At 52.5% G+C, this 18,383-nt stretch overlaps 2 non-coding genes across 2 annotated transcripts; both read left to right on the top strand.

Moving 5' to 3' along the window:
• The first annotated feature begins 4,341 nt into the window (after positions 1-4,341).
• Positions 4,342-4,415, top strand: TRNAN-AUU (transfer RNA asparagine (anticodon AUU)). The gene has a single exon. It is a non-coding gene; the product is annotated as a tRNA-Asn (tRNA).
• A 6,989-nt stretch (positions 4,416-11,404) lies between these two features.
• Positions 11,405-11,478, top strand: TRNAN-GUU (transfer RNA asparagine (anticodon GUU)). Its single transcript has one exon. It is a non-coding gene; the product is annotated as a tRNA-Asn (tRNA).
• Positions 11,479-18,383: the final 6,905 nt, after the last annotated feature.

Consider the following 18,383-nt stretch of genomic DNA (forward strand, 5'->3'; position numbering starts at 1 on the left):
AGGTTTGAGCCCACCCGGGGGCGGTGTGTCGCTTTTTTTTGCGCTGATAGCTTTAGAGAAATGTTTTGACGGTGGTGAGAGTGGACAACGGCTGTGTCCGTGGCGCAATTGGCTAGCGCGATCGGCTTTTACCCGAAAGATTGGAGGTTCGAGCTCTCCCGGCAGCGGTTTGTCGCTTTTTTCTTCTTTGCACTGATAGCTTTTGAGAATTGTTCAGACGAAGGTGAGAGTGCAGCACGACTGTCCAGTGGCGCAATAGCCTAGCGCGTTTGGCTGTTAACCGAAAAGTTGGAGGTTTGAGCCGTCCCGGGAGCGGTGTGTCGCTTTTTTTCTTTTCGCTGATAGCATTGGGAAAATGTTCTGATGGTGGTGAGATTGGAGCACGACTGTCTCCGTGGCGCAATTGGCTAGAGCATTTGGCTGTTAACCGCAAGTTTGGAGGTTTGAGCCCATCCGGGGGCGGTGTTTCGCTTTTTTTTGCGCTGATAGCTTTGGAAAAATGTTCTGACGGTGGTGAGAGTGCTGCACTACAGTCTCCGTGGCGCAACTGACTAGCGCGTTCGGCTGTTACCCGAAAGGTTGGATGTTCGAGCCCTCCCGGGAGCACTGTGTCGTTTTTTTTCCTTTTTGCCCTGATAGGTTTGGAGAAATGTTCTGACGGTGGTGAGAGTGCTGCACTACTGTCTCTGTGGCGCAACTGACTAGCGCGTTCGGCTGTTAACCGAAAGGTTGGAGGTTCGAGCCCTCCCGGGAGCGGTGTATTGCTTTTTCTTTTTTGCGCTGATAGGTTTGGAGAAATGTTCTGACAGTGGTGTGAGTGCTGCACAACTGTCTCTGTGGCGCAATTGGCTAGCGCAATCAGCTGTTAAGCGCAAGTTTGGAGGTTTGAGCCCACCCGGGGGCGGTGTGTTGCTTTTTTTGCGCTGATAGCTTTGGAGAAATGTTCTGACGGTGGTGAGAGTGCTGCACTACTGTGTCCGTGGAGAAACTGACAAGCGCGTTCGGCTGTTAACCGAAAGGTTGGAGGTTGGAGCCCACTCGGTGGCGGTGTGTCACTTTTTTTTTCTTTTAGCTGATAGCTTTGGAGAAATGTTCTGAAGGTGGTGAGAGCGGAGCAGTACTATCTCCGTGGCTAAGTTGACTAGCGCGTTCGGCTGTCACCCGAAAGATAGGAGGTTCTAGTTCTCCCGGCAGCGGTGTGTCACTTTTTTTCTTTGCGCTGATACCTTTGAATAAATGTTCTGATGGTGGTGAGAGTGCAGCATGACTGCCTCCGTGGCGCAATGGGCTTGCGCGTTTGGCTGTTAACCGAAAGGTTGGAGGCACCGAGCCCTCCCGAGAGTGGTGTGTCGCTTTTTTTCTTTGAGCTGATAGCTCTGGAGAAATTTTTTGAAGGTGGTGAGAGTGGAGCAGTACTGTCTCCGTTGCAAAATTGACTAGCGCGTTCGGCTGTTACCCGAAAGATTGGAGGTTCGATCTCTCCCTGGAGCGGTGTGTCGCTTTTTTTCTTTGCGCTGATAGCTATGCAGAAATGTTCTGACGGTGGTCAGAGTGGAGCACGACTTTCGCCGTAGAGCAATGGGCTAGCGCGTTCGGCTGTTAACCGCAAGTTTGGAGGTTTGAGCCCACCCGGGAACGGTATGTCGCTTTTTTTGCGCTGATAGCTTTGGAGAAATGTTCTGACGGTGGTGAGAGTGCTGCACTACTGTCACCGTGGCGCAACTGACAAGCACGTTCGGCTGTTAACCGGAAGGTTGGAGGTACGAGCCCTCCCGGGAGCGGTGTGTCGCTTTTTTCTTTGCGCTGATAGCCTTGGAGAAATAATCGGACGGTGGTGAGAGTGCCTCACGACTTTCTCCGTGGCGCAATTGGCTAGCGTGATCGGCTGTTAACCGAAAGGTTGGAGGTACGAGCCCTCCCTGGAATGGTGTGTCGCTTTTTTTCTTTGCGCTGATACCTTTTGAGAATTGTTCTGACGGAGGTGAGAGTGCAGCACGGCTGTCTCCGTGGCGAAATTAGCTAGCGCGTTCGGCCGTTAACCAAAAGGATGGAGGTTCGAGCCCTCCCGGTAGCGGTGTGTCACCTTTTTTTTGCGCTGATTGCCTTGGAGATATAATCTGACGGTAGTAAGAGTGCCTCACGACTTTCTCCGTGGCGCAATTGGCTAGCGCGATCGGCTGTTAACCGAAAGGTTGGAGGTTCGAGCCCTCCCGGGAGCGGTGTGTCACTTTTTTTTCTTCGCGCCGATAGCTTTGGAGAAATGTTCTGGCGGTGGTGAGAGTGCAGCACGACTGCCTTCGTGGCGCAATTAGCTAGTGCGATCGGCTGTTAAGCGAAAGGTTGGAGGTTCGAGCCCACCCGGGGCGGTGTGTCGCTTTTTTTTTCTTTGTGCTGATAGCTATGGAGGAATGTTCTGGCGGTGATGAGAGTGGAGCACGACTGTCTCCGTGGCGCAATGGGCTAGCGCATTCGGCTGTTAACCGCATGTTTGGAGGTTTGAGCCCACCCGGGGGTGGTGTGTGGCTTTTTTGCGCTCATAGCTTTGGAGAAATGTTCTGACGGTGGTGAGAGTGTTGCACTACTGTCTCCATGGCGCAACTCACCAGCGCGTTCGGCTGTTAACCGAAAGCTTTGAGGTTCGAGCCCTCCCGGGAGTGGTGTGTCGCTTTTTTCTCTTTGCGCTGATAGCTTTGGAGAAATGTTCTGACGGAGGTGAGATTGCTGCACAACTGTCTGCGTGGCGCAATCAGCTAGCGCGTTCGGTTGTTACCTGAAAGATTGGAGGTTCGATCTCTCCCTGGAGCGGTGTGTCGCTTTTTTTCTTTGCGCTGATAGCTATGGAGAAATGTTCTGACGGTGGTGAGAGTGAATCACGATTTTCGCCGTGGCGCAATGGGCTAGCGCGTTCGGCTGTTAGCCGCAAGTTTGGAGGTTTGAGCCTACCCGGGAACAGTGTGTCGCTTTTTTTGCGCTGATAGCTTTAGCAAAATGTTCTGACGGTGGTGAGAGTGCTGCACTACCGTCTCCGTGATGCAACTGACAAGCGAGTTCGGCTGTTAAACGAAATTTTGGAGGTTCGAGCCCTCGCGGGAGCTGTGTGTCGCTTTTATTTCTTTGAGCTGATAGCTTTGGAGAAATGTTCTGACGGTGGTGTGAGTGGATAACGGCTGTCTCCGTGGCGGAATTGGCTAGTGCGTTCGGCTGTTAACTGAAAGGTTGGAGGCTCGAGCCCTTCTGGGAGCGGTGTGTCGCATTTTTTTTCTTTTCGCTGATAGCTTTGGAGAAATGTTCTGACGGTGGTGAGAATGAAGCACGACTGTTTCCGTGGCGCAATCCTAGCGCGTTCGGCCGTTAACCGAAAAGTTGGAGGTTCGAGCCGTCCCGGGAGCGGTGTGTCGCATCTTTTTTCTTTGCGCTGATAGCTTTAGAGAAATGTTCTGACGGTGGTGAGAGTGAAGAACGACTGTCTCCGTGGCGCAATCCTAGCGCGTTCGGCCGTTAACCGAAAGGTTGGAGGTTCGAGCCGTCCCGGGAGCGGTGTGTCGCTTTTTTTTCTTTTCGCTGATAGCATTGGGGAAATGTTCTGATGGTGGTGAGATTGGAGCACGACTGTCTCCGTGGCGCAATTGGCTAGAGCATTTGGCTGTTAACCGCAAGTTTGGAGGTTTGAGCCCACCCGGGGGCGGTGTTTCGCTTTTTTTTGCGCTGATAGCTTTGGAAAAATGATTTGACGGTGGTGAGAGTGCTGCACTACGGTCTCCGTGGCGCAACTGACTAGCATGTTCGGCTGTTACCCGAAAGGTCGGATATTCGAGCCCTCCCGGGGGCGGTGTGTCGCTTTTTTTCTGTGCGCTGATAGCTATGGAGGAATGTTCTGACGGTGATGAGAGTGGAGCACGACTGTCTCCGTGGCGCAATGGGCTAGCGCGTTCGGCTGTTAACCGCATGTTTGGAGGTTTGAGCCCACCCGGGGGTGGTGTGTGGCTTTTTTTGCGCTCATAGCTTTGGAGAAATGTTCTGACGGTGGTGAGAGTGTCTCACTACTGTCTCCATGGCGCAACTCACCAGCGCGTTCGGCTGTTAACCGAAAGATTTGAGGTTCGAGACCTCCCGGGAGTGGTGTGTCGCTTTTTTTTCTTTGCGCTGATAGCTTTAAAGAAATGTTCTGATGGTGGTGAGAGTGCCTCACGACTTTCTCCGTGGCGCAATTGGCAACGCGATCAGCTGTGTTCTGAAAAGTTGGAAGTACGAGTCCTCCCGGGAGCGGTATGTCCCTTTTTTTTTCTTCGCGGCGATAGCTTTGGAGAAATGTTCTGATGGAGGTCAGTGTGCTACACTACTGTCTCCGTGGCGCAATTGGCTAGCGCGTTCGGCTATTAACCGAAAGGCTGGAGGTTCGAGCTCTCCCGGGAGCGGTTTGTCGCTTTTTTCTTCTTTGCGCAGATAGCCCCTGAGAAATAATCTGAGGGTGGTGAGAGTGCCTCACAACTTTCTCCGTGGCGCAATTGGCTAGCGCGATCGGCTGTTAACCGAAAGAATGGAGGTTCGAGCCCTCCCGGGAGTGGTGTGTCACTTTTTTTTTCTTCGCGCCGATAGCTTTGGAGAAATGTTCTGACGGAGGTGCGAGTGCTGCACTACTGTCTGCGTGGCGCAATCAGCAAGCGCGTTCGGCTGTTACCTGAAAGATTGGAGGTTCGATCTCTCCCTGGAGCAGTGTGTCGCTTTTTTTCTTTGCGCTGATAGCTATGGAGAAATGTTCTGACGGTGGTGAGAGTGAATCACGATTTTTGCCGTGGCGCAATCCTAGCGCGTTTGGCCGTTAACCGAAAGGTTGGAGGTTCGAGCCATCCCGGGAGCGGTGTGTCGCTTTTTTTTCTTTTCGCTGATAGCATTGGGGAAATATTCTGATGGTGGTGAGATTGGAGCACGACTGTCTCCGTGGCGCAATTGGCTAAAGAATTTGGCTGTTAACCGCAAGTTTGGAGGTTTGAGCCCACCTGGGGGCGGTGTTTCGCTTTTTTTTTTGCGCTGATAGCTTTGGAAAAATGTTCTGACGGTGGTGAGAGTGCTGCACTACTGTCTCCGTGGCGCAACTGACTAGCGCGTTCGGCTGTTACCCGAAAGGTTGGATGTTCAAGCCCTCCCGGGAGCAGTGTGTCGTTTTTTTTCTTTTTTGCCCTGATAGGTTTGGAGAAATGTTCTGACGGTGTTGAGAGTGCTGCACTACTGTCTCTGTGGCGCAACTGACTAGCGCTTTCGGCTGTTAACCGAAAGGTTGGAGGTTCGAGCCCTCCCGCGAGCGGTGTATTGCTTTTTTCTTTTTTGCGCTGATAGGTTTGGAGAAATGTTCTGACAGTGGTGAGAGTGCTGCACTACTGTCTCCGTGACGCAATTGGCTAGCGCATTCAGCTGTTAAGCGCAAGTTTGGAGGTTTGAGCCCACCCGGGGGCGGTGTGTTGCTTTTTTTGCGCTGATAGCTTTGTAGAAATGTTCTGACGGTGGTAAGAGTGCCGCACTACTGTCTCCGTGGAGAAACTGACAAGCGCGGTCGGCTGTTAACCGAAAGATTGGAGGTTGGAGCCCACCCTGTGGCGGTGTGTCCCTTTTTTTTCTTTTAGCTGATAGCTTTGGAGAAATGTTCTGAAGGTGGTGAGAGTGGAGCAGTACTATCTCCGTGGCAAAGTTGACTAGCGCGTTCGGCTGTCACCCGAAAGAGAGGAGGTTCGAGTCCTCCCGGCAGCGGTGTGTCACTTTTTTCTTTGCGCTGATACCTTTGAATAAATGTTCTGATGGTGGTGAGAGTGCAGCATGACTGCCTTCGTGGCGCAATTGGCTTGCGCGTTTGGCTGTTAACCGAAAGGTTGGAGGCACCGAGCCCTCCCGAGAGTGGTGTGTCGCTTTTTTTTCTTTGAGCTGATAGCTTTGGAGAACTTTTTTGAAGGTGGTGAGAGTGGAGCAGTACTGTCTCCGTGGCAAAATTGACTAGCGCGTTCGGCTGTTACCCGAAAGATTGGAAGTTCGATCTCTCCCTGGAGCGGTGTGTCGCTTTTTTTCTTTGCGCTGATAGCTATGCAGAAATGTTCTGACGGTGGTTAGAGTGCCTCACGACTTTCTCCGTGTGCTCAATTGGCTAGCGTGATCAGCTGTTAACCGAGAGGTTGGAGGTACGAGCCCTCCCTGGAGTGGTGTGTCGCTTTTTTTCTTTGCGCTGATACCTTTTGAGGATTGTTCTGACGGAGGTGAGAGTGGAACACGGTTGTCTCCCTGGCGAAATCAGCTAGCGCGTTCGGCCGTTAACCAAAAGGATGGAGGTTCGAGCCCTCCCGGTAGTGGTGTGTCGCCTTTTTTTTCTTTGCGTTGATTGCCTTGGAGAATTAATCTGACGGTGGTAAGAGTGCCTCACGACTTTCTTCGTGGCGCAATTGGCTAGCGTGATCGGCTGTTAACCGAAAGGTTGAAGGTTCGAGCCCTCCCTGTAGTGGTGTGTCGCTTTTTTTCTTTGCGCTGATAGCTTTTGAGAATTGTTCTGACGGAGTTGAGAGTGGAGCATGGCTATCTCCGTGGCGCAATTAGCTAGTGCGATCGGCTGTTAACCGAAAGGTTGGAGGTTCGAGCCTACCCGGGGGCGGTGTGTCGCTTTTTTTTCTTTGTGCTGATAGCTTTGGAGAAATGATCTGTACGTGGTGAGAGTGGAGCGGTACTGTCTCCGTGGCAAAATTGACTAGCGCGTTCGGCTGTTACCCGAATGATTGGAGGTTCGAGTCTTCCCGGCAGCGGTGTGTCACTTTTTTTCTTTGCCCTGACAGCTTTGAAGAGATGTTTTGATGGTGGTGAGAGTGCAGCACGACTGCCTTCGCGGCGCAATTAGCTAGCGCGATCGGCTGTTAACCGAAAGGTTGGAGGTTCGAGCCCACCCGGGGGCGGTGTGTCGCATTTTTTTTCTTTGTGCTGATAGCTTTGGAGAAATGGTCTGTAGGTGGTGAGAGTGGAGCAGTACTGTCTTCGTGGCAAAATTGACTAGCGCGTTCGGCTGTTACCCGAAAGGTTGGAGGTAGGAGTCCTCCCGGGAGCGGGGTGTCGCTTTTTTCTTCTTTGCGCTGATAGGTTTGGAGAAATGTTCTGACGGTGGTGAGAGTGGAGCACGACTGTCTCCGTGGCGCAACGGGCTAGTGCGTTCGGCTGTTAACCGCAAGTTTGGAAGTTTGAGCCCACCCGGGGGTGGTGTGTCGCTTTTTTTGCGCTGATAGCTTTGGAGAAATGTTCTGACGGTGGTCAGAGTGCTGCACTACTGTCTCTTTGGCGCAACTGACTAGCGCGTTTGGCTGTTAACCGAAAGATTGGAGGTTTGAGCCCACCCGGGGGCGGTGTGTCGCTTTTTTTCTGTGCGCTGATAGCTATGGAGGAATGTTCTGACGGTGATGAGAGTGGAGCACGACTGTCTCCGTGGCGCAATGGGCTAGCGCGTTCGGCTGTTAACCGCAAGTTTGGAGGTTTGAGCCCACCCGGGGGTGGTGTGTGGCTTTTTTTGCGCTCATAGCTTTGGAGAAATGTTCTGACGGAGGTGAGAGTGTTGCATTACTGTCTCCATGGCGCAACTCACCAGCGCGTTCGGCTGTTAACCGAAAGGTTCGAGTTTCGAGCCCTCCCGGGAGCGGTGTGTCCCTTTTTTTTCTTCGCGCCGATAGCTTTGGAGAAATGTTCTGATGGAGGTGAGTGTGCTGCACTACTGTCTCCATGGCGCATTTGGCTAGCGCGTTCGGCTGTTAACCGAAAGGCTGGAGGTTCGAGCTCTCCCGGGAGCGGTTTGTCGCTTTTTTCTTCTTTGCGCTGATAGCTTTTGAGAATTGTTCTGATGAAGGTGAGAGTGGAGCACGGCTGTCTCCGTGGCTCAATTGGCTAGCGTGTTCGGCCGTTAACCAAAAGGATGGAGGTTCGAGCCCTGCCGGGAACGGTGTGTCGCCTGTTTTTTTTTTCTTTGCGCTGATAGCCTTGTAGAAATAATCTGAGGGTGGTGAGAGTGCCTCACGACTTTCTCCGTGGCGCAATTGGCTAGCGCGATCGGCTCTTAACCGAAAGGATGGAGGTTCGAGCCCTCCAGGGAGTGGTGTGTCACTTTTTTTTCTTCGCGCCGATAGCTTTGGAGAAATGTTCTGACGGAGGTGAGAGTGCTGCACTACTGTCTCCATTGAGAAGCGCGTTCGGCTGTTAACCGAAATTTTGGAGGTTCGAGCCCTCGCGGGAGCAGTGTGTCGCATTTTGTTTCTTTGCACTGATAGCTTTGGTGAAATGTTCTGACGGAGGTGAGAGTGGAGCACGGCTGTCTCCGTGGCGCAATCGGCTAGCGCGTTCGGCCGTTAACCAAAAGGATTGGGTTTTAACCCTTCCGGGAGCGGTATGTCGCCTTTTTTTTCTTTGCGCTGATAGCCTTGGAGAAATAATCTGACGGTGGTGAGAGTGCCTCACGACTTTCTCCGTGGCGCAATTGGCTAGCGTGATCGGCTGTTAACCGAACGGTTGGAGGTTCGAGCCCTCCCTGGAGTGGTGTGTCGCTTTTTTTCTTTGCGCTGATAGCTTTTGAGAATTGTTCTGACGGAGTTGAGAGTGGAGCACGGCTATCTCCGTGGCGAAATCGGCTAGCGCGTTCAGCCGTTAACCAAAAAGCTGGAGGTTCGAGCTCTCCCGGGAGCAGTTTGTCGCTTTTTTCTTCTTTGCGCTGATAGCTTTTGAGAATTGTTCTGATGAAGGTGAGAGTGGAGCACGGCTGTCTCCGTGGCGAAATTAGCTAGCGCGTTCGGCCGTTAACGAAAAACGATGGAGGTTCGAGCCCTCTCAGTAGCGGTGTGTCGCCTTTTTTTCTTTGCGCTGATTGCCTTGGAGAAATAATCTGACGGGGGTAAGAGTGCCTCACGACTTTCTCCGTGGCGCAATTGGCTAGCGCGTTCGGCTGTTACCCGAATGATTGGAGGTTCGAGTCCTCCCGGCAGCGGTGTCTCACGTTTTTTTCTTTGCGCTGATAGCTATGGAGGAATGTTCTGGCGGTGATGAGAGTGGAGCACGACTGTCTCCGTGGCGCAATGGGCTAGCGCATTCGGCTGTTAACCGCATGTTTGGAGGTTTGAGCCCACCCGGGGGTGGTGTGTGGCTTTTTTGCGCTCATAGCTTTGGAGAAATGTTCTGACAGTGGTGAGAGTGTTGCACTACTGTCTCCATGGCGCAACTCACCAGCGCGTTCGGCTGTTAACCGAAAGCTTTGAGGTTCGAGCCCTCCCGGGAGTGGTGTGTCGCTTTTTTCTCTTTGCGCTGATAGCTTTAAAGAAATGTTCGGATGGTGGTGAGAGTGCCTCACGACTTTCTCCGTGGCGCAATTGGCTAACGCGATCAGCTGTGTTCCGATAAGTTGGAAGTTCGAGCCCTCCCGGGAGGGGTGTGTCCCTTTTTTTTCTTCGCGCCGATAGCTTTGGAGAAATGTTCTGATGGAGGTGAGTGTGCTACACTACTGTCTCCGTGGCGCAATTGGCTAGTGCGTTCGGCTGTTAACCGAAAGGCTGGAGGTTCGAGCTCTCCCGGGAGCGGTTTGTCGCTTCTTTCTTCTTTGCGCCGATAGCTTTGGAGAAATGTTCTGACGGAGGTGAGATTGCTGCACAACTGTCTGCGTGACGCAATCAGCTAGCGCGTTCGGTTGTTACCTGAAAGATTGGAGGTTCGATCTCTCCCTGGAGCGGTGTGTCGCTTTTTTTCTTTGCGCTGATAGCTATGGAGAAATGTTCTGACGGTGGTGAGAGTGAATCACGATTTTCGCCGTGGCGCAATGGGCTAGCGCGTTCGGCTGTTAGCCGCAAGTTTGGAGGTTTGAGCCTACCCGGGAACAGTGTGTCGCTTTTTTTGCGCTGATAGCTTTAGCAAAATGTTCTGACGGTGGTGAGAGTGCTGCACTACTGTCTCCGTGGTGCAACTGACAAGCGAGTTCGGCTGTTAAACGAAATTTTGGAGGTTCGAGCCCTCGCGGGAGCTGTGTGTCGCTTTTATTTCTTTGAGCTGATAGCTTTGGAGAAATCTTCTGACGGTGGTGAGAGTGGAGAACGGCAGTCTCCGTGGTGAATTTGGCTAGCGTGATCGGATGTTAACCGAAAGGTTGGAGCTTCGAGCCCTCCCGGAAGAGGTGCGTCGCTTTTATTACTTTGCGCTGATAGCTTTGGAGAAATGTTCTGACGGTGGTGTGAGTGGATAACGGCTGTCTCCGTGGCAGAATTGGCTAGTGCGTTCGGCTGTTAACTGAAAGGTTGGAGGCTCGAGCCCTACCGGGAGCGGTGTGTCGCATTTTTTTTCTTTGCGCTGATAGCTTTGGAGAAATGTTCTGACGGTGGTGAGAATGAAGCACGACTGTCTCCGTGGAGCAATCCTAGCGCGTTCGGCCGTTAACCGAAAAGTTGGAGGTTCGAGCCGTCCCGGGAGCGGTGTGTCGCATGTTTTTTCTTTGCGCTGATAGCTTTAGAGAAATGTTCTGACGGTGGTGAGAGTGAAGAACGACTGTCTCCGTGGCGCAATCCTAGCGCGTTCGGCCGTTAACCGAAAGGTTGGAGGTTCGAGCCGTCCCGGGAGCGGTGTGTCGCTTTTTTTTCTTTTCGCTGATAGCATTGGGGAAATGTTCTGATGGTGGTGAGATTGGAGCACGACTGTCTCCGTGGCGCAATTGGCTAGAGCATTTGGCTGTTAACCGCAAGTTTGGAGGTTTGAGCCCACCCGGGGGCGGTGTTTCGCTTTTTTTTGCGCTGATAGCTTTGGAAAAATGATTTGACGGTGGTGAGAGTGCTGCACTACGGTCTCCGTGGCGCAACTGACTAGCATGTTCGGCTGTTACCCGAAAGGTCGGATATTCGAGCCCTCCCGGGGGCGGTGTGTCGCTTTTTTTCTGTGCGCTGATAGCTATGGAGGAATGTTCTGACGGTGATGAGAGTGGAGCACGACTGTCTCCGTGGCGCAATGGGCTAGCGCGTTCGGCTGTTAACCGCATGTTTGGAGGTTTGAGCCCACCCGGGGGTGGTGTGTGGCTTTTTTTGCGCTCATAGCTTTGGAGAAATGTTCTGACGGTGGTGAGAGTGTCTCACTACTGTCTCCATGGCGCAACTCACCAGCGCGTTCGCTGTTAACCGAAAGATTTGAGGTTCGAGACCTCCCGGGAGTGGTGTGTCGCTTTTATTTCTTTGCGCTGATAGCTTTAAAGAAATGTTCGGATGGTGGTGAGAGTGCCTCACGACTTTCTCCGTGGCGCAATTGGCTAACGCGATCAGCTGTGTTCCGAAAAGTTGGAAGTTCGAGTCCTCCCGGGAGCGGTGTGTCCCTTTTTTTTCTTCGCGGCGATAGCTTTGGAGAAATGTTCTGATGGAGGTCAGTGTGCTACACTACTGTCTCCGTGGCGCAATTGGCTAGCGCGTTCGGCTGTTAACCGAAAGGCTGGAGGTTCGAGCTCTCCCGGGAGCGGTTTGTCGCTTTTTTCTTCTTTGCGCAGATAGCCCCTGAGAAATAATCTGAGGGTGGTGAGAGTGCCTCACAACTTTCTCCGTGGCGCAATTGGCTAGCGCGATCGGCTGTTAACCGAAAGAATGGAGGTTCGAGCCCTCCCGGGAGTGGTGTGTCACTTTTTTTTTCTTCGCGCCGATAGCTTTGGAGAAATGTTCTGACGGAGGTGCGAGTGCTGCACTACTGTCTGCGTGGCGCAATCAGCTAGCACGTTCGGCTGTTACCTGAAAGATTGGAGGTTCGATCTCTCCCTGGAGCAGTGTGTCGCTTTTTTTCTTTGCGCTGATAGCTATGGGGAAATGTTCTGACGGTGGTGAGAGTGAATCACGATTTTTGCCGTGGCGCAATCCTAGCGCGTTTGGCCGTTAACCGAAAGGTTGGAGGTTCGAGCCGTCCCGGGAGCGGTGTGTCGCTTTTTTTTCTTCTCGCTGATAGCATTGGGGAAATATTCTGATGGTGGTGAGATTGGAGCACGACTGTCTCCGTGGCGCAATTGGCTAAAGAATTTGGCTGTTAACCGCGAGTTTGGAGGTTTGAGCCCACCTGGGGGCGGTGTTTCGCGTTTTTTTTTTTGCGCTGATAGCTTTGGAAAAATGTTCTGACGGTGGTGAGAGTGCTGCACTACTGTCTCCGTGGCGCAACTGACTAGCGCGTTCGGCTGTTACCCGAAAGGTTGGATGTTCAAGCCCTCCCGGGAGCAGTGTTTCGTTTTTTTTTCTTTTTTGCCCTGATAGGTTTGGAGAAATGTTCTGACGGTGTTGAGAGTGCTGCACTACTGTCTCTGTGGCGCAACTGACTAGCGCTTTCGGCTGTTAACCGAAAGGTTGGAGGTTCGAGCCCTCCCGCGAGCGGTGTATTGCTTTTTTCTTTTTTGCGCTGATAGGTTTGGAGAAATGTTCTGACAGTGGTGAGAGTGCTGCACTACTGTCTCCGTGACGCAATTGGCTAGCGCATTCAGCTGTTAAGCGCAAGTTTGGAGGTTTGAGCCCACCCGGGGGCGGTGTGTCGCTTTTTTTTGCGCTGATAGCTTTGTAGAAATGTTCTGACGGTGGTGAGAGTGCCGCACTACTGTCTCCGTGGAGAAACTGACAAGCGCGGTCGGCTGTTAACCGAAAGATTGGAGGTTGGAGCCCACCCTGTGGCGGTGTGTCACTTTTTTTTCTTTTAGCTGATAGCTTTGGAGAAATGTTCTGAAGGTGGTGAGAGTGGAGCAGTACTATCTCCGTGGCAAAGTTGACTAGCGCGTTCGGCTGTCACCCGAAAGATAGGAGGTTCGAGTCCTCCCGGCAGCGGTGTGTCACTTTTTTGTTTGCGCTGATACCTTTGAATAAATGTTCTGATGGTGGTGAGAGTGCAGCATGACTGCCTTCGTGGCGCAATTGGCTTGCGCGTTTGGCTGTTAACCGAAAGGTTGGAGGCACCGAGCCCTCCCGAGAGTTGTGTGTCGCTTTTTTTTCTTTGAGCTGATAGCTTTGGAGAACTTTTTTGAAGGTGTTGAGAGTGGAGCAGTACTGTCTCCGTGGCAAAATTGACTAGCGCGTTCGGCTGTTACCGGAAAGATTGGAGGTTCGAGTCTTCCCGGCAGCGGTGTGTCACTTTTTTTCTTTGCGCTGATAGCTATGCAGAAATGTTCTGACGGTGGTGAGAGTGGAGCACGACTTTCGCCGTGGCGCAATGGGCTAGCGCGTTCGCCTGTTAACCGCAAGTTTGGAGGTTTGAGCCCACCCGGGAACGGTATGTCGCTTTTTTTTGCGCTGATAGCTTTGGAGAAATGTTCTGACGGTGGTGAGAGTGCTGCACTACTGTCTCCGTGGCGCAACTGACAAGCACGTTCGGCTGTTAACCGAAATTTTGGAGGGTCGAGCCCTCGCGGGAGCGGTGTGTCGCATTTTGTTTCTTTGCACTGATAGCTCTGGTGAAATGTTCTGACGGAGGTGAGAGTGGAGCACGGCTGTCTCCGTGGCGCAGTCGGCTAGCGCGTTCGGCCGTTAACCAAAAGGATGGGGGTTTTAACCCTCCCGGGAGCGGTATGTCGCCTTTTTTTTCTTTGCGCTGATAGACTTGGAGAAATAACCTGACGGTGGTTAGAGTGCCTCACGACTTTCTCCGTGTGCTCAATTGGCTAGCGCGATTGACTGTTAACCGAAGGGTTGGAGGTTCGAGCCCTTCCGGGAGTGGTGTGTCGCTTTTTTTCTTTGCGCTGATAGCCTTGGAGAAATAATCTGACGGTGGTGAGAGTGCCTCACGACTTTCTCCGTGGCGCAATTGGCTAGCGTGATCAGCTGTTAACCGAGAGGTTGGAGGTACGAGCCCTCCCTGTAGTGGTGTGTCGCTTTTTTTCTTTGCGCTGATAGCTTTTGAGAATTGTTCTGACGGAGTTGAGAGTGGAGCATGGCTATCTCCGTGGCGCAATTAGCTAGTGCGATCGGCTGTTAACCGAAAGGTTGGAGGTTCGAGCCTACCCGGGGGCGGTGTGTCGCTTTTTTTTCTTTGTGCTGATAGCTTTGGAGAAATGATCTGTACGTGGTGAGAGTGGAGCGGTACTGTCTCCGTGGCAAAATTGACTAGCGCGTTCGGCTGTTACCCGAATGATTGAAGGTTCGAGTCTTCCCGGCAGCGGTGTGTCACTTTTTTTCTTTGCCCTGACAGCTTTGAAGAGATGTTTTGATGGTGGTGAGAGTGCAGCACGACTGCCTTCGCGGCGCAATTAGCTAGCGCGATCGGCTGTTAACCGAAAGGTTGGAGGTTCGAGCCCACCCGGGGGCGGTGTGTCGCATTTTTTTTCTTTGTGCTGATAGCTTTGGAGAAATGTTCTGAAGGTGGTGAGAGTGGAGCAGTACTGTCTTCGTGGCAAAATTGACTAGCGCGTTCGGCTGTTACCCGAAAGGTTGGAGGTAGGAGTCCTCCCGGGAGCGGGGTGTCGCTTTTTTCTTCTTTGCGCTGATAGGTTTGGAGAAATGTTCTGACGGTGGTGAGAGTGGAGCACGACTGTCTCCGTGGCGCAACGGGCTAGGGCGTTCGGCTGTTAACCGCAAGTTTGGAAGTTTGAGCCCACCCGGGGGTGGTGTGTCGCTTTTTTTGCGCTGATAGCTTTGGAGAAATGTTCTGACGGTGGTCAGAGTGCTGCACTACTGTCTCTTTGGCGCAACTGACTTGCGCGTTTGGCTGTTAACCGAAAGATTGGAGGTTTGAGCCCACCCGGGGGCGGTGTGTCGCTTTTTTTCTGTGCGCTGATAGCTATGGAGGAATGTTCTGACGGTGATGAGAGTGGAGCACGACTGTCTCCGTGGCGCAATGGGCTAGCGCGTTCGGCTGTTAACCGCAAGTTTGGAGGTTTGAGCCCACCCGGGGGTGGTGTGTGGCTTTTTTTGCGCTCATAGCTTTGGAGAAATGTTCTGACGGAGGTGAGAGTGTTGCATTACTGTCTCCATGGCGCAACTCACCAGCGCGTTCGGCTGTTAACCGAAAGGTTCGAGGTTCGAGCCCTCCCGGGAGCGGTGTGTCCCTTTTTTTTCTTCGCGCCGATAGCTTTGGAGAAATGTTCTGATGGAGGTGAGTGTGCTGCACTACTGTCTCCATGGCGCATTTGGCTAGCGCGTTCGGCTGTTAACCGAAAGGCCGGAGGTTCGAGCTCTCCCGGGAGCGGTTTGTCGCTTTTTTCTTCTTTGCGCTGATAGCTTTTGAGAATTGTTCTGATGAAGGTGAGAGTGGAGCACGGATGTCTCCGTGGCGCAATTGGCTAGCGTGTTCGGCCGTTAACCAAAAGGATGGAGGTTCGAGCCCTGCCGGGAACGGTGTGTCGCCTGTTTTTTTTTTCTTTGCGCTGATAGCCTTGTAGAAATATTCTGAGGGTGGTGAGAGTGCCTCACGACTTTCTCCGTGGCGCAATTGGCTAGCGCGATCGGCTCTTAACAGAAAGGATGGAGGTTCGAGCCCTCCAGAGAGTGGTGTGTCACTTTTTTTTCTTCGCGCCGATAACTTTGGAGAAATGTTCTGACGGAGGTGAGAGTGGAGCACGGCTATCTCCGTGGCGAAATCGGCTAGCGCGTTCAGCCGTTAACCAAAAAGCTGGAGCTCCGAGCTCTCCCGGGAGCAGTTTGTCGCTTTTTTCTTCTTTGCGCTGATAGCTTTTGAGAATTGTTCTGATGAAGGTGAGAGTGGAGCACGGCTGTCTCCGTGGCGAAATTAGCTAGCGCGTTCGGCCGTTAACGAAAAACGATGGAGGTTCGAGCCCTCCCAGTAGCGGTGTGTCGCCTTTTTTTCTTTGCGCTGATTGCCTTGGAGAAATAATCTGACGGGGGTAAGAGTGCCTCACGACTTTCTCCGTGGCGCAATTGGCTAGCGCGTTCGGCTGTTACCCGAATGATTGGAGGTTCGAGTCCTCCCGGCAGCGGTGTCTCACGTTTTTTTCTTTGCCCTGATAGCTTTGAAGAAATGTTTTGATGGTGGTGAGAGTGCAGCACGACTGCCTCCGTGGCGCAATTGGCTGTTAACCGAATGGTTGGAGGCTCGAGTGCTCCACGGAGTGGTGTGTCGCTATTTTTTCTTTGTGCTGATAGCTTTGGAGAAATGTTCTGAAGGTGGTGAGAGTGGAGCAGTACTGTCTCCGTGGCAAAATTGACTAGCGCGTTTGGCTGTTACCCGAAAGATTGGAGGTTCGATCTCTCCCTGGAGTGGTGTGTCGCTTTTTTTTTCTTTGCGCTGATAGCTTTGAAGAAATGTTCTGACGGTGGTGAGATTGGAGCACTACTGTCTTCGTGGCAAAATTGACTAGCGCATTCAGCTGTTACCCGAAAGGTTGGAGGTTGGAGCCCTCCCGAGAGCGGGGTGTCGCTTTTTTCTTCTTTGCGCTGATAGCTTTCGAGAAATATTCTGACGGTGGTGAGAGTGCTGCACTACTGTCTCCATTGAGAAGCGCGTTCGGCTGTTAACCGAAATTTTGGAGGTTCGAGCCCTCGCGGGAGCAGTGTGTCGCATTTTGTTTCTTTGCACTGATAGCTTTGGTGAAATGTTCTGACGGAGGTGAGAGTGGAGCACGGCTGTCTCCGTGGCGCAATCGGCTAGCGCGTTCGGCCGTTAACCAAAAGGATTGGGTTTTAACCCTCCCGGGAGCGGTATGTCGCCTTTTTTTCTTTGCGCTGATAGCCTTGGAGAAATAACCTGACAGTGGTTAGAGTGCCTCACGACTTCTTCCGTGGCGCAATTGGCTAGCGTGATCGGCTGTTAACCGAACGGTTGGAGGTTCGAGCCCTCCCTGGAGTGGTGTGTCGCTTTTTTTCTTTGCGCTGATACCTTTTGAGAATTGTTCTGACGGAGGTGAGAGTGGAGCACGGCTGTCTCCGTGGCGAAATTAGCTAGCGCGTTCGGCCGTTAACCAAAACGATGGAGGTTCGAGCCCTCCCAGTAGCGGTGTGTCGCCTTTTTTTTCTTTGCGCTGATTGCCTTGGAGAAATAATCTGACGGTGGTAAGAGTGCCTCACGACTTTCTCCGTAGGGCATTTCGCTAGCGTGATCAGCTGTTACCCGAAAGGTTGAAGGTTCGAGCCCTCCCTGTAGTGGTGTGTCGCTTTTTTTCTTTGCGCTGATAGCTTTTGAGAATTGTTCTGACGGAGTTGAGAGTGGAGCACGGCTATCTCCGTGGCGAAATATGCTAGCACGTTCAGCCGTTAACCAAAAAGCTGGAGGTTCGAGCTCTCCCGGGAGCAGTTTGTCGCTTTTTTCTTCTTTGCGCTGATAGCTTTTGAGAATTGTTCTGATGAAGGTGAGAGTGGAGCACGGCTGTCTCCGTGGCGAAATTAGCTAGCGCGTTCGGCCGTTAACCAAAACGATGGAGGTTCGAGCCCTCCCAGTAGCGGTGTGTCGCCTTTTTTTTCTTTGCGCTGATTGCCTTGGAGAAATAATCTGACTGGCGTAAGAGTGCCTCACGACTTTCTCCGTGGCGCAATTGGCTAGCGCGATCGGCTGTTAACCGAAAGGTTGGAGGTTCGAGCTCTCCCGGGAGCGGTGTTTCGCTTTTCTTCTTTGCCATGATAGCTTTGTAGAAATGTTCTGACGGCGGTGAGAGTGCAGCACGACTGTCTCCGTGGCGCAATTAGCTAGTGTGATCGGCTGTTAACCGATAGGTTGGAGGTTCGAGCCCTTCCGGGAGTGGTTTGTCGCTTTTTTCTTCTTTGCGCTGATAGCTTTGGAGAAACGTTCTGACGGTGGTGAGAGTGCAGCACGACTGTCTCCGTGGCGCAATTAGCTAGTGCGATCGGCTGTTAACCGAAAGGTTGGAGGTTCGAGCCCACCCGGGGGCAGTGTGTCACTTTTTTTTCTTTGTGCTGATAGCTTTGGCGAAATGTTCTGAAGGTGGTGAGAGTGAAGCAGTACTGTCTTCGTGGCAAAATTGACTAGCGTATTCAGCTGTTACCCGAAAGGTTGGAGGTTGGAGCCCTCCCGGGAGCGGGGTGTCGCTTTTTTCTTCTTTGCGCTGATAGGTTTGGAGAAATGTTCTGACGGTGGTGAGAGTGGAGCACGACTGTCTCCGTGGCGCAATGGGCTGGTGCGTTCGGCTGTTAACCGCAAGTTTGAAGTTTGAGCCCACCCGGGGGTGGTGTGTCGCTTTTTTTGCGCTGATAGCTTTGGAGAAATGTTCTGACTGTGGTGAGAGTTCTGCACTACTGTCTCCATGGCGCAACTCACCAGCGGGTTCGGCTGTTAACCGAAAGGTTTGAGGTTCGAGCCCTCCCGGGAGTGGTGTGTCGCTTTTTTTTCTTTGAGCTGACAGCTTTAAAGAAATGTTCGGATGGTGGTGAGATTGCCTCACGACTTTCTCCGCGGCGCAAATGGCTAACGCGATCGGCTGTTATCCGAAAAGTTGGAAG

The sequence above is a fragment of the Rhipicephalus microplus genome, chromosome 8 (assembly GCF_043290135.1).
Source record: "Rhipicephalus microplus isolate Deutch F79 chromosome 8, USDA_Rmic, whole genome shotgun sequence".
NCBI lineage: Eukaryota > Metazoa > Arthropoda > Arachnida > Ixodida > Ixodidae > Rhipicephalus > Rhipicephalus microplus.